At 34.4% G+C, this 12,864-nt stretch overlaps 2 pseudogenes; both read left to right on the top strand.

The window, feature by feature from the left end:
- The first annotated feature begins 737 nt into the window (after positions 1-737).
- LOC143534818 (putative carboxylesterase 18 pseudogene) lies at positions 738-2,142 on the top strand (annotated as a pseudogene).
- Positions 2,143-10,991: 8,849 nt separating this feature from the next.
- LOC143534808 (putative carboxylesterase 18 pseudogene) lies at positions 10,992-11,465 on the top strand (annotated as a pseudogene).
- Positions 11,466-12,864: the final 1,399 nt, after the last annotated feature.

Genomic DNA, 12,864 nt, shown 5'->3' with positions numbered 1-12,864 from the left:
AGCCTTTATATTATTTAATAACCGTAACGGCATTATTAGTTATTGGCACAAGAGCTTTGTAAGCAACTAGTTATGACCTATCTTTCTTGGCAATTGCCAAAATGTGATTGGTCACTTATACATATATCATAAGTTGAATACTAGGTTTAATTTAAAAGAACCCATCATAGTTGAAAGCCGAGCGCCAAGTTGAAATATATTATCGTCATTTGAAAAACACTACTGAAGACAATATTTGGTGAAAGTTTATTTAATTTGAAAGAAATAATTCAACTTGGCCATGGTTTCCAACCATCCTCTTTCGTGACAGTTGCCCATCTACATTTGTCAATATTAATTTTCATTTATTTAGTACAAAATGTTTGCCATTTGTAAAACTAAAACGTTGAAAGTTTTTTTAAAAAAGTGACGGCTTATCTGAAATAAAAAGTGACGGACAAACATTCAATGTAAAACAAGTTAACGAAGGGGAAAATCATGAATAGAGCCTTTTATTTTTGACAAAACTAAAAAGTTGTAATAGACATTAGTAATTGACTGAAGATGAATTTTTTAATTCAACTAGACCCTGACCATGACCAACCTTTTTGGTGTGAACATGCAGGTGAAGGTTTCATTTGACTGAAATATTGAAATAATCAAAGATGGTGTGATATAACGTCGCATATTTTGCAGTATAAATAGAGTTGATGTGTTTAGCATTTGTCACACAACCTGAATTTTGAATACGTACCTCTCTGATCACAAAAGTCTTTCAATTAATTATGGAATCATCAGCAGCAGCGGAAACTCCGAAATCTCAGCTATCCTTGCCCTTGAGAACACGAATTGTACTATCGGCAATAGACCTTGCAATCGACCCACTTCTCCGGGATGACGGCACGGTGCCCCGCGGTCTTCTCAATCTCGTGGACTTTCAGATCCCGGCATTGTCCATACCCGTCAACGGTGTCAAGACACACGATGTCATGGTGGATCCAACTCGCAATCTCTGGTTCCGTGTATTTGTCCCCACGCAATACGCTGAAGAAGATCTCCCGGTGATGGTGTACTTTCACGGCGGTGGATATATTTTCCTCTCCCCGGATGTGGCGATATTAGACTATGTGGGCCGCAAGTTCGCGAGCGAATTGCGTGCCATTGTTGTTTCTGTCGACTACCGTCTTGCACCAGAGAACCGACACCCTTCCCAACATGACGATGGGTTTGATGTGCTGAAATTTCTGGACAATGAAGATAACCAGTCAAAATGGCTGCCGGAGAATGCCAGCATTTCACGGTGCTTTATCGTCGGTGATAGCGCTGGCGGACACCTAGCTCATCATGTGACTCTAAGAGCCTCCCAATTCAAATTCCAGCAACTCCAGGTACGACTTAACTATATATATGTATACATATGCTACTGGATTCATGCATTATTATCCGTATATAAACATATCTAATTTCCTAGTTTGAAAAATCAACAACTTCGTATCTTTCTAATTGAAGCATCGTACACACGTAAGTTGTATTTTGTAAGAAATTAAGAAGAACTGAGTGATCTAAAATCCAACAACAAATACCACCCGCATGATTGCTGATGAACAGTATGATGGCTTGTAGGTAATTGGGCTAGTGGCGATCCAACCGTTTCTCGGCGGGGAGGAGCGAACAGATTCTGAAATACGGATGGATGGATCAGTACCTCTCGTGACAATGAAGCGGACCGATTGGTTTTGGAACGCGTTCATGCCCCTAGGTGAACCCTTCAACCGAGACCATCCTATCATCAATGTCACCGGGCCCAATGCCGTGGACATATCCAAAATGGATTTTCCCGCGACAATGGTGGTCGCGGCTGGGTTTGATACCCTCCGGGACCGACATATAAGGTACTACCAGTGGCTCAAGAAGTCCGGGAAGGAAGCGTACTTGATTGACTACCCAAACACATTTCATGAGTTCTTTCTCTTCTCGGAGTTGCCAGAATCCGATCAACTTATGTTAGATATGAAGGACTTCATTAACAAGGTCTTAAATAAGGTATTGACGAAAAGCCTCCAAACACTAAATATTTTGTTTCTGTTAATTTGTTCATGTATTTCATAATATTCATTTCACATGATCAATTATCCTTTGTATATTGCTTGCTTTCAGGTTTAGAAGATTTACATTGACATGAGGTTTATGAAAAGACTAATAATATTATGAACTTTTATTCATTTGTATGTTATTTCCTTTGATTATCTTTTCATTTTTTAAATAAACACAAGTAGCTTTTATGCTAAAATATTTGTAAATATGTAGTATCATATTTACCTTCTTCTTCTGTGCATTTGAGTTAATGTATATTGTACGTAACTGAATTATAAACGCTCTTTAATCCTCCATTGTATTAGTATTATTTACATGCTGGTTTTTTTTATTTTGTTTTATTATGTTTTTTGGCATTCATATGTGTGTGTGAACAATCCAGCTTGAATACAAACAATTAAGAACGAATTCATTTATTATTCTGATTTTAAAAATATTAAAATCACAAGAAAATTGAATATATTTGATTTTATATATGTGTTGTAATTATTTCTAACTTCTATGTTCAAAAATTAAAAGGTATATTCCAATAAATCAACTTGACGGGTTTTAATTCGCATAACTCAAAACACTTGGAAAACTGGTTGTAAGCACCCAAACAACTCAAAGCTCATAAATTTGGTTTTTTGCATGTTTCTTTTGGATAGATTCAAGATAAGCTCCGTATGATTATACACATTTTGCAATACCTTTGATCCGCTTTGACTCTTGGCTAAAACCATCCAGTTATGCGAATATATAAACGGCACATTTAGTTATTTACTCCAACAAATTTGTTGAAACAACCGGTTAACATAATTGACAATATTTAGGATTTACGTATATATTTATATTACATATCATTATCACATGAATGTGTGCAACCGTAACATCCCGAGATTTCGTTTGATAAACTTTAAGTATTTAATTGAGTCAACTGATTTATATTAAATGTAAAGAAAATAATGAGATTTGGTAGTTAAAGAGGGTAACGTGGAACTGTCCTAATACTTTACTAATAATCAACCTCAACCTCATCTCCTTTGTTAGAACAAAAACGATTCCAAACATCATCAAATCTCAACTGCAAGGTTTGGTTTGGTTCGGTTCGGTTCGGTATAAGGTACTTGTCGACTAAAAAGCTTTATTAACGGTTTTGCATGGGACCACAAAGGATTGATAATCGAGGTGTGTGGAATATAGTAACGATGCTAATTTATTTACAAGACTAAACGGTTCGAGCACCCGTAACAAATTGAATTAGGGTTTCTCAAAAACTGAAGTAAGTTTTCGCATGTTATTAAGTAATCACATGCATGGTAGTAGTTGAATTGATATAGTTCATGCTATGTATTGTGTCGGACGGTATAGGTATCGCATAGATATATAGTTACCGCAAGGATATAGTTATAGCATAACACATTTTTCATCTAAGTTTTGGGGTTTATGCGACAACTTTGGACGTGGGATTACTTTAACGAGTTTGCTTAATTATGTGAATCAATTGTTTTGCCGCTATCAGATTAATGTGAGCATTGTAGTGTGTGAATACTTGGTCAATGAGAGAATTTTGGTAGGCTCTATGCTTTAGATGAAGCGATTACTTTAAAGTTCTAATATAGAATGTAAATGACAAGATGAAGTAGTTACTACTATACAATGGTTTGAGTAGGGATGAAGATTAGTAGAATTAAAAGCTTGAACGCCAAATGAGTTCTAGACACAAGCGCACAAACATATATACATATATATATATGTGTGTGTGTGTGTGTGTGTTTGAGGCTATGTGTAGCGCCAATATTCTATATTGTTTTTAGGATTGTGTATGTCGTTCTAGTTTGCTTTTAGTCGATTTATTTCGCACTCGGTGCGTTTATTTTGTATGGTTAAGATGTAAACTTTGGAAAAATGGGAACCCTTTGAAATGTTCACTTAACCCATTGGGGTGGGGTCGGTTCTTGCTTCTTTTAACCAATTACAGTGTCGTTCACTATTTATATTATTGTTATATTGTTTTGTTCGATCGTATGATTTCACCCCACCCATCTCGACCGTTTATCAAGAACAAAGCTGTTCATTGTTGGATCTGGTTTCGGGATCTACAATTGGTATCAGAACTTTCGGCTCTACTAGTTTTAATTTTTGAGTCACAAGCTTGAGTCTTGATATTTTTTTGAGTGTTTGAGAAGTGTGGTTTGTGTGAAAAAGTGAGTTGTGGGTTCACAAAAGAAAGTTCCAGTTTCTTTGGTTTTGGTTGTGAAAAGTTTGTGAAATTTCAGTGTTTGGGTGTACTTGTAAGTTCTTGGTTAGCGAAAAGATCTCTTGGAGCCTACTGAAATTTTTTGGTTCAATTCAGTTGGAAATTTTGTTTCAAGTCATTCCATTCCACTCAACCATTCCATTCCACTCCACTCCACCATTTCATTCCATTCCATTCGAGTCGAGCAACTTCCATTCGAACCAAACCATTCGTTGATTTTTTAACCGAGTGCATTAGTCACTGGAGACCTGGGTTTCATGCTCTGCAGCCTGCAGAAATGAAATCACATCATCCAACTTAAAGTTGGGAAAATTTTCTTTCTCTCTGATGAATTTGATTGCTGTATACCATTCACCAGATAAGGATGTGAGTAGTTTCTTGTTGAAATTAAAATCAGAGATCTGTAGATCTGTGGTTCTGATTTCATTCACTATAGCCATGAATCTTTGCAGTACAGACTTCAATCTCTCACCATCCTTGAATTTGAACTGTCAAGTTGTTGTTTCAATCGATCCTTCTTAATATCCCTTAACTCGACATTCCCTCAAACATTTCTACAACTGCATCATACATCGCTTTAGCATTAGTGTGATAATTCACACTGCTGAAAATCTCCCAAGAAAGTCCTAACTTCAACATGGACATGGCTTTGTCCTCTCTCTTTTTCATCTGCCTTTCCACATTAGCATTGTTATTTGGGGTAAGAGAAGGAACATAGGGTCCATCTTTAATGGAGTTCCATAGTTTTGTATCATTGTAATTAACAGCGGCCTCAAACAACACTTTCCATTTGATGTAGTTATCTTGACCGACTAGTCTCGGGATCTTATTAGTCGACACTTCTTGTTCATCCATGGCTTGACTTCTCTTCAGATCTGAACTCAGTCACGCACAAAAGCCTTTAAAGCTTCAAACTTTGATACTCAACCTTCTGTCTCGTGGCCTTCAGCAAGCTTACATAGCTCTGATACCACTTGTTAGGACCGGACCTAGCGCAAAACCTATAGAGGTTATCAAGCTCGGATGTAAATCTTGCTCCGAAACTGAACTGTGCTCGAAGTACTTGCTTTGATCACGTGACATTTTCTTATTGCATCCATGCTTGTCCCCATGTGCTCGATCATCCTGTGCTTTGATCACGTAACACTTGGTTAAAACTTGTATGATCAAGCTATTTGCTCGATTGGCAATCCATGCTCGATAGAAGAATACTCTTGCTTGTTGAAGTGTAGCTTGCTCGAAGCCTTAACACTTAGAATAATTAACCATTTAAGGTTCTGAAGACCTTGCTCGAAGTAGTAAAACCATGCTCGATCGTCTAGGCTTGCTCGAATTCCATACTTAGCCGTTTTCTGAGGAGGTTGAGAAGATTACAATCTTCCTTATCATAAATCCGACCCAACATTTGATAAAGAAATATTGTAAATCCAAGTATGAGCCAATTAGGATTACTATTCAATAAAAACCCAACTCAAAATATTTAAAAGTGTATGAAATATGACCAGCACTAAAAAAAGACAACGTGGTTGAAGGCAGGTATCCCGAAGTCAATCTTTTCATTAAGTTAATAGACTTTGTAGTTTGCATATGGATTTAGCACTTTTTATACGAATGATGGTCAAGCTTGAAGCGACTATGCTACATGTCATTTTAAGTTTCTTAAGTTTTTTTGAATTATATTGCATTTGTAAATATAATCGCAGAGGCCTACTGGTCTCGGGCTTTTTAATTTGTACAACACAAAACACTTATGAAACTTTCCTAAAAACACCTGAAGAACTCAAAGCTATGGTTCGTAGACACAAAGTAGCCTACAAAATCAAGACGAAATAAAACATGAATGATTGAATAAAATTAAAATACAAGATGAAATGGGTTATAGATCCATGATTGAACTTCCTTTGTAGTTGATAATCTTCACCCTCATGAAGTGGCTGACGATAATTAGATGAAGAGTGAGTGGAGTAGTCGGGTTTTCTCTCAAATAATGGTCTCTTCAGACTAAATGTGCTGCATTATGTAAAACATGCTAATGGAAGATGTACGACTCTACAAAAGTGTGCATGGAAGTGTATTGTGGTACACAACCCATTAAATTTGCCTTTTTGCATATTTCGTTTTGTCGCACGTTGTTAAATGGAGGCAAGATGACATTGCAAGATATGAAATTTAATACCAAGTAAATTAGCTTGTATAATTTCTCAAGGTATGCCCAATTCTTAGCACCTGAATCAAAAGTCCACAAGGCTTCCACGCATGTTTGCTAACAATTTTCATTTATGCTTAAGCTAGCTCGTGCTTAACGGTAGCCAATGGTCTCCTGCCTTAAACCAAAAACTATAAAAAACGTTATACTACCCAAAAAAACCACAAACATGTATGCCACATTGTCAATCGTTGAAACTATCTGCTGAAACGTAAAAAAAAGTCACCTAAAATAAATATATAAAAAAACTTAAAAAAATAAATTAAAAAAATAACAAAAAATTGACCTTGTGGAAATGGATTGATAAGCATTCAAGGTCTAGGGCAAAAGACCAATGGGCTATTCCCTAGTGGTATTCGTGAGTGTGTGGATTTATTATCTTACTACACTAATGAAAGAAAATGTTGAAACTTAGGTGTCAACCCATATTTCTCCTAATTCATAATCTCTCTTCTTATTCATTCTAGCTATTCATGGGTCATGAGACAAAACCATTTTGTCTAATGGGTTATAACATAGTGTGGATTTTATTCATCATTGAATTAATTATCATTTTCATGCATGAAGGTTGACCAATTACGCAACATTAGTATATTTTTTAAATTTCTTGCAAATCAACACCTGACGTTTCTAAAATATGCTACATTAAATTAACTTATAACTCTTTTGACAACCACAACTGAAATAACGGGTCTTATTTATTTTTATTATTAAAATCCAATTTTCCAATTCTAAATACTTCTTTGTATGCAGCATTTTATGTTGTATTTGAAAGATTATCATCACCATCTAAGATAACAACTTTGAGGTTGACTCGTGTTTAAAACAAACTTCTAGGATGTATTTACATTAACACCCAAACACCCCCTGATAACAAATATGTAAAAATAGGTTAAGGTTCGATATATAGTTACCTAAAATATATAATGCAGCTATTAGTACATCTAGGGAAAGAAGTAGAGTAAGAAAATATCAAGTGTAATATTTTAATATTGACTTTCTTGTTGTCTTCAAGTGCATATAGTTCTTTTACAAGTTACATAATAATATTATAAATGATTAGAAAAAATTGAAGAAGAAACATAAAATATAAAATTGAAGCACAAAACTAATTTGACATCAAGCATGGTTCTATATGCAGAATAATTAAATTGGCCATAATTACAGTATTCGCAACCCAGCCCGTGCACACTTGTTCATAATTAGAATATTCCAATAATATTATTATGAAACTATTTAAGTAGACAACAAATGTACCCTTTGTTGTCTTCAAGACGTGCCGTTTTTTCAAAAAGAGCGCTCCTTCGAAAAGACCATGGGACCTCGGCTTTGACCAGTCAGAAGCATGATCACCTGTTTGTTACTCTATCCAAAATTTTATAAAATGTATATATAATCAAAAAATTGATATAGAAGCGTTTAAAAAGTATATAAAAATTGTTAAAGAATTGACCCATTGATCGTTAAAGCTTGTAGTCTACCACATTGTGAATTAGGTTCTTGTCGCCCCCCATCCCAAGATTACTGATCCGCTAATGGTAGAGTGCCCAAGGCTGATTTGACACCTGAATGAATGTATAATATTTTAGTTTAATTTGTTACACTTTGGTTTTGAGAAGTTAATATTATTGAGTCAAAAACTTTTTTTTTACTATATGCAGATAATGTGACTAAAAATTACAATTACTATAAATATATAGATTTGCATACTTAGTAGGAAAAATCAAGATAATGTTGGAACGGAAAAAAGAAAGAAACATCACAAAATTTCATAAATTTAGCATTAAGATTTATACTATTAAAATTGTTAAGTTAGTTCTCAGATTACCTTTACTTGAGCTTTGACTCTCAAAAGTCGAACCAAAACCAAGTATTAGGCTAGAACCTTTTAACAAAAAACTTTTTTGAATTTTAAAACATTCCAAATTAGTCCTTTGTTCTCAAAATAACACAAAATCAAAATAACAACTTAAAACCTAGCTGACTTTTTACTAATATAAAAGTCAATAGCACACTAATCTTTGATTTGTAGTCAAATGAACCTAACGCATTGAATTTTGAGACAAAATTACCCTTTCATACTTATATCAAATTGCCAATCTGGGGCTGCTACTGATTAAGTTTGACCAAAATTAATCCGCAGCAAATTAAGCCCAAATTGAATATGTTAACAATATGTTTGTTGCCTGAATTACCAATATACCTTTTTAAAGACCCTTACGTCCATTAACACTCGCTAATTTACGTTTGTTAAGTTCGTTAGTTTACGTCCGTTAATATATTTTATATTAGCTTTAATAAATCCTTTACGTCCAACACATAATTTTTTAAATTACTTTAAACTGATTTTAGCTCAATTATGTACGTTCAACTATGTTCAATTATGTTCGGTTGTTATGTTCATGAACCATTTGTTTATACTGTTAATGAATGAACACAAACAAAAAATCCCGCTCTTTATGTTGTATTGTTCGTTTCAATCGTTTAAATAGTTAAAGTCAGACGAACAAACATGAAAACACTCTGTTTGTGTTCGTTTACAAGCCAAGCTTAGCAATTAGTCACAAATTTTAGATTTTACTTAGCGTAAATAACCATCTCCATTGCAATTAAATATACACATTATTACTGGTAAGTCAAACAACTGATTGTTAACTTTATAAACATTAAGAATGTATAAACCCTAACTGCCCTAACCTGAGCTTGGCAGCCCATATCTTCCCAGCATTATATCTACTAGTTCATCCAAATCTTCGTTTTTCCCATATCAGATTTCGTTTTTAATATGACAGATACCTCTTTTGTGCAAAGAACTCCCAAATGTGTTAACTTCATAATTAGCTCCATGTAATACCCATAATACCATAAGAAAATTCCAAAAGCAAGCATGACTGGTATATAAATAATAATAATAATCGAGCAATTATAAATTTCGTTTTCAAATTTGATACAATAATATCCATGTTTGACAATCATTATATTTCTTTCTTCGTTAAATCTAATTAGAGCATTTGCCTTTTGCTTCAACTAATAAGAACCCTACTTAAGATAAAAATAGCGATAACAAACCGCAAATGGGTCACAAAAATGAATCTTCCTACTCATAAAATTACCTAAATTAGCGACTAAATCAGCATGCTATTTTTACATATGAATTGAAAATTAAGGGAATACAAGAACATTTAACATTTTTACCTATATTTAACATTGGACAAAATAACTCAATTTGTTAAATATTGGAATCCAACTAGCCTTTATATTATTTAATAACCGTAACGGCATTATTAGTTATTGGCACAAGAGCTTTGTAAGCAACTAGTTATGACCTATCTTTCTTGGCAATTGCCAAAATGTGATTTGTCACTTATACATATATCAGAAGTTGAATACTAGGTTTAATTTAAAAGAACCCATCACAGTTGAAAGCCGAGCGCCAAGTTGAAATATATTATCGTCATTTGAAAAACACTACTGAAGACAATATTTGGTGAAAGTTTATTTAATTTGAAAGAAATAATTCAACTTGGCCATGGTTTCCAACCATCCTCTTTCGTGACAGTTGCCCATCTACATTTGTCAATATTAATTTTCATTTATTTAGTACAAAATGTTTGCCATTTGTAAAACTAAAACGTTGAAAGTTTTTTTAAAAAAGTGACGGCTTATCTGAAATAAAAAGTGACGGACAAACATTCAACGTAAAACAAGTTAACGAAGGGGAAAATCATGAATAGAGCCTTTTATTTTTGACAAAACTAAAAAGTTGTAATAGACATTAGTTATTGACTGAAGATGAATTTTTTAATTCAACTAGACCCTGACCATGACCAACCTTTTTGGTGTGAACATGCAGGTGAAGGTTTCATTTGACTGAAATATTGAAATATTCAAAGATGGTGTGATATAACGTCGCATATTTTGCAGTATAAATAGAGTTGATGTGTTTAGCATTTGTCACACAACCTGAATTTTGAATACGTACCTCTCTGATCACAAAAGTCTTTCAATTAATTATGGAATCATCAGCAGCAGCGGAAACTCCGAAATCTCAGCTATCCTTGCCCTTGAGAACACGAATTGTACTATCGGCAATAGACCTTGCAATCGACCCACTTCTCCGGGATGACGGCACGGTGTCCCGCGGTCTTCTCAATCTCGTGGACTTTCAGATCCCGGCATTGTCCATACCCGTCAACGGTGTCAAGACACACGATGTCATGGTGGATCCAACTCGCAATCTCTGGTTCCGTGTATTTGAAAAATCAACAACTTCGTATCTTTCTAATTGAAGCATCGTACACACGTAAGTTGTATTTTGTAAGAAATTAAGAAGAAATGAGTGATCTAAAATCCAACAACAAATACCACCCGCATGATTGCTGATGAACAGTATGATGGCTTGTAGGTAATTGGGCTAGTGGCGATCCAACCGTTTCTCGGCGGGGAGGAGCGAACAGATTCTGAAATACACGGATGGATGGATCAGTACCTCTCGTGACAATGAAGCGGACCGATTGGTTTTGGAACGCGTTCATGCCCCTAGGTGAACCCTTCAACCGAGACCATCCTATCATCAATGTTACCGGGCCCAATGCCGTTGACATATCCAAAATTGATTTTCCCGCGACAATGGTGGTCGCGGCTGGGTTTGATACCCTCCGGGACCGACATATAAGGTACTACCAGTGGCTCAAGAAGTCCGGGAAGGAAGCGTACTTGATTGACTACCCAAACACATTTCATGAGTTCTTTCTCTTCTCGGAGTTGCCAGAATCCGATCAACTTATGTTAGATATGAAGGACTTCATTAACAAGGTCTTAAATAAGGTATTGACGAAAAGCCTCCAAACACTAAATATTTTGTTTCTGTTAATTTGTTCATGTATTTCATAATATTCATTTCACATGCTCAATTATCCTTTGTATATTGCTTGCTTTCAGGTTTAGGAGATTTACATTGACATGGGGTTTATGAAAAGACTAATAATATTATGAACTTTTATTCATTTGTATGTTATTTCCTTTGATTATCTTTTCATTTTTTAAATAAACACAAGTAGCTTTTATGCTAAAATATTTGTAAATATGTAGTATCATATTTACCTTCTTCTTCTGTGCATTTGAGTTAATGTATATTGTACGTAACTGAATTATAAACGCTCTTTAATCCTCCATTGTATTAGTATTATTTACATGCTGGTTTTTTTTATTTTGTTTTATTATGTTTTTTGGCATTCATATGTGTGTGTGAACAATCCAGCTTGAATACAAACAATTAAGAACGAATTCATTTATTATTCTGATTTTAAAAATATTAAAATCACAAGAAAATTGAATATATTTGATTTTATATATGTGTTGTAATTATTTCTAACTTCTATGTTCAAAAATTAAAAGGTATATTCCAATAAATCAACTTGACGGGTTTTAATTCGCATAACTCAAAACACTTGGAAAACTAGGTTGTAAGCACCCAAACAACTCAAAGCTCATAAATTTGGTTTTTTGCATGTTTCTTTTGGATAGATTCCAGATAAGCTCCGTATGATTATACACATTTTGCAATACCTTTGATCCGCTTTGACTCTTGGCTAAAACCATCCAGTTATGCGAATATATAAACGGCACATTTAGTTATTTACTCCAACAAATTTGTTGAAACAACCGGTTAACATAATTGACAATATTTAGGATTTACGTATATATTTATATTACATATCATTATCACATGAATGTGTGCAACCGTAACATCCCGAGATTTCGTTTGATAAACTTTAAGTATTTAATTGAGGCAACTGATTTATATTAAATATAAAGAAAATAATGAGATTTGGTAGTTAAAGAGGGTAATGTGGAACTATCCTAATACTTTACTAATAATCAACCCCAACCTCATCTCCTTTGTTAGAACAAAAACGGTTCTACAAGCTATGGAGAAAGAGTAGAAAGAGAAACTCAGAGGAAAACTAGAAACACCCTTCTTGTATCCAAACTCATTAGTAAAGAATTAAGGATTATGTTTGGCAAAGATTAACTATGTCAAAGGTTTATGTTAATTCCAAACATCATCGAATCTCAACCACAAGGTTTGGTTTGGTTCGGTTCGGTATAAGGTACTTGTCGACTAAAAAGCTTTATTAACGGTTTTGCATAGGACCACAAAGGATTGATAATCGAGGTGTGTGGAATATAGTAACGAAGCTAATTTATTTACAAGACTAAACGGTTCGAGCACCCGTAACAAATTGAATTATGGTTTCTCAAAAACTGAAGTAAGTCTTCGCATGTTATTAAGTAATCACATGCATGGTAGTAGTTGAATTGATATAGTTCATGCAATGTATTG

This window comes from Bidens hawaiensis, unplaced genomic scaffold, assembly GCF_021521415.1.
Source record: "Bidens hawaiensis isolate Kalapana, Puna unplaced genomic scaffold, B.hawaiensis_p1.1 tig00000760_1, whole genome shotgun sequence".
NCBI classification, from domain to species: Eukaryota; Viridiplantae; Streptophyta; class Magnoliopsida; order Asterales; family Asteraceae; genus Bidens; species Bidens hawaiensis.
The sequence above is the reverse complement of the archived record's forward strand: the minus strand, read 5'-3'. Positions and strand labels throughout refer to the sequence as shown.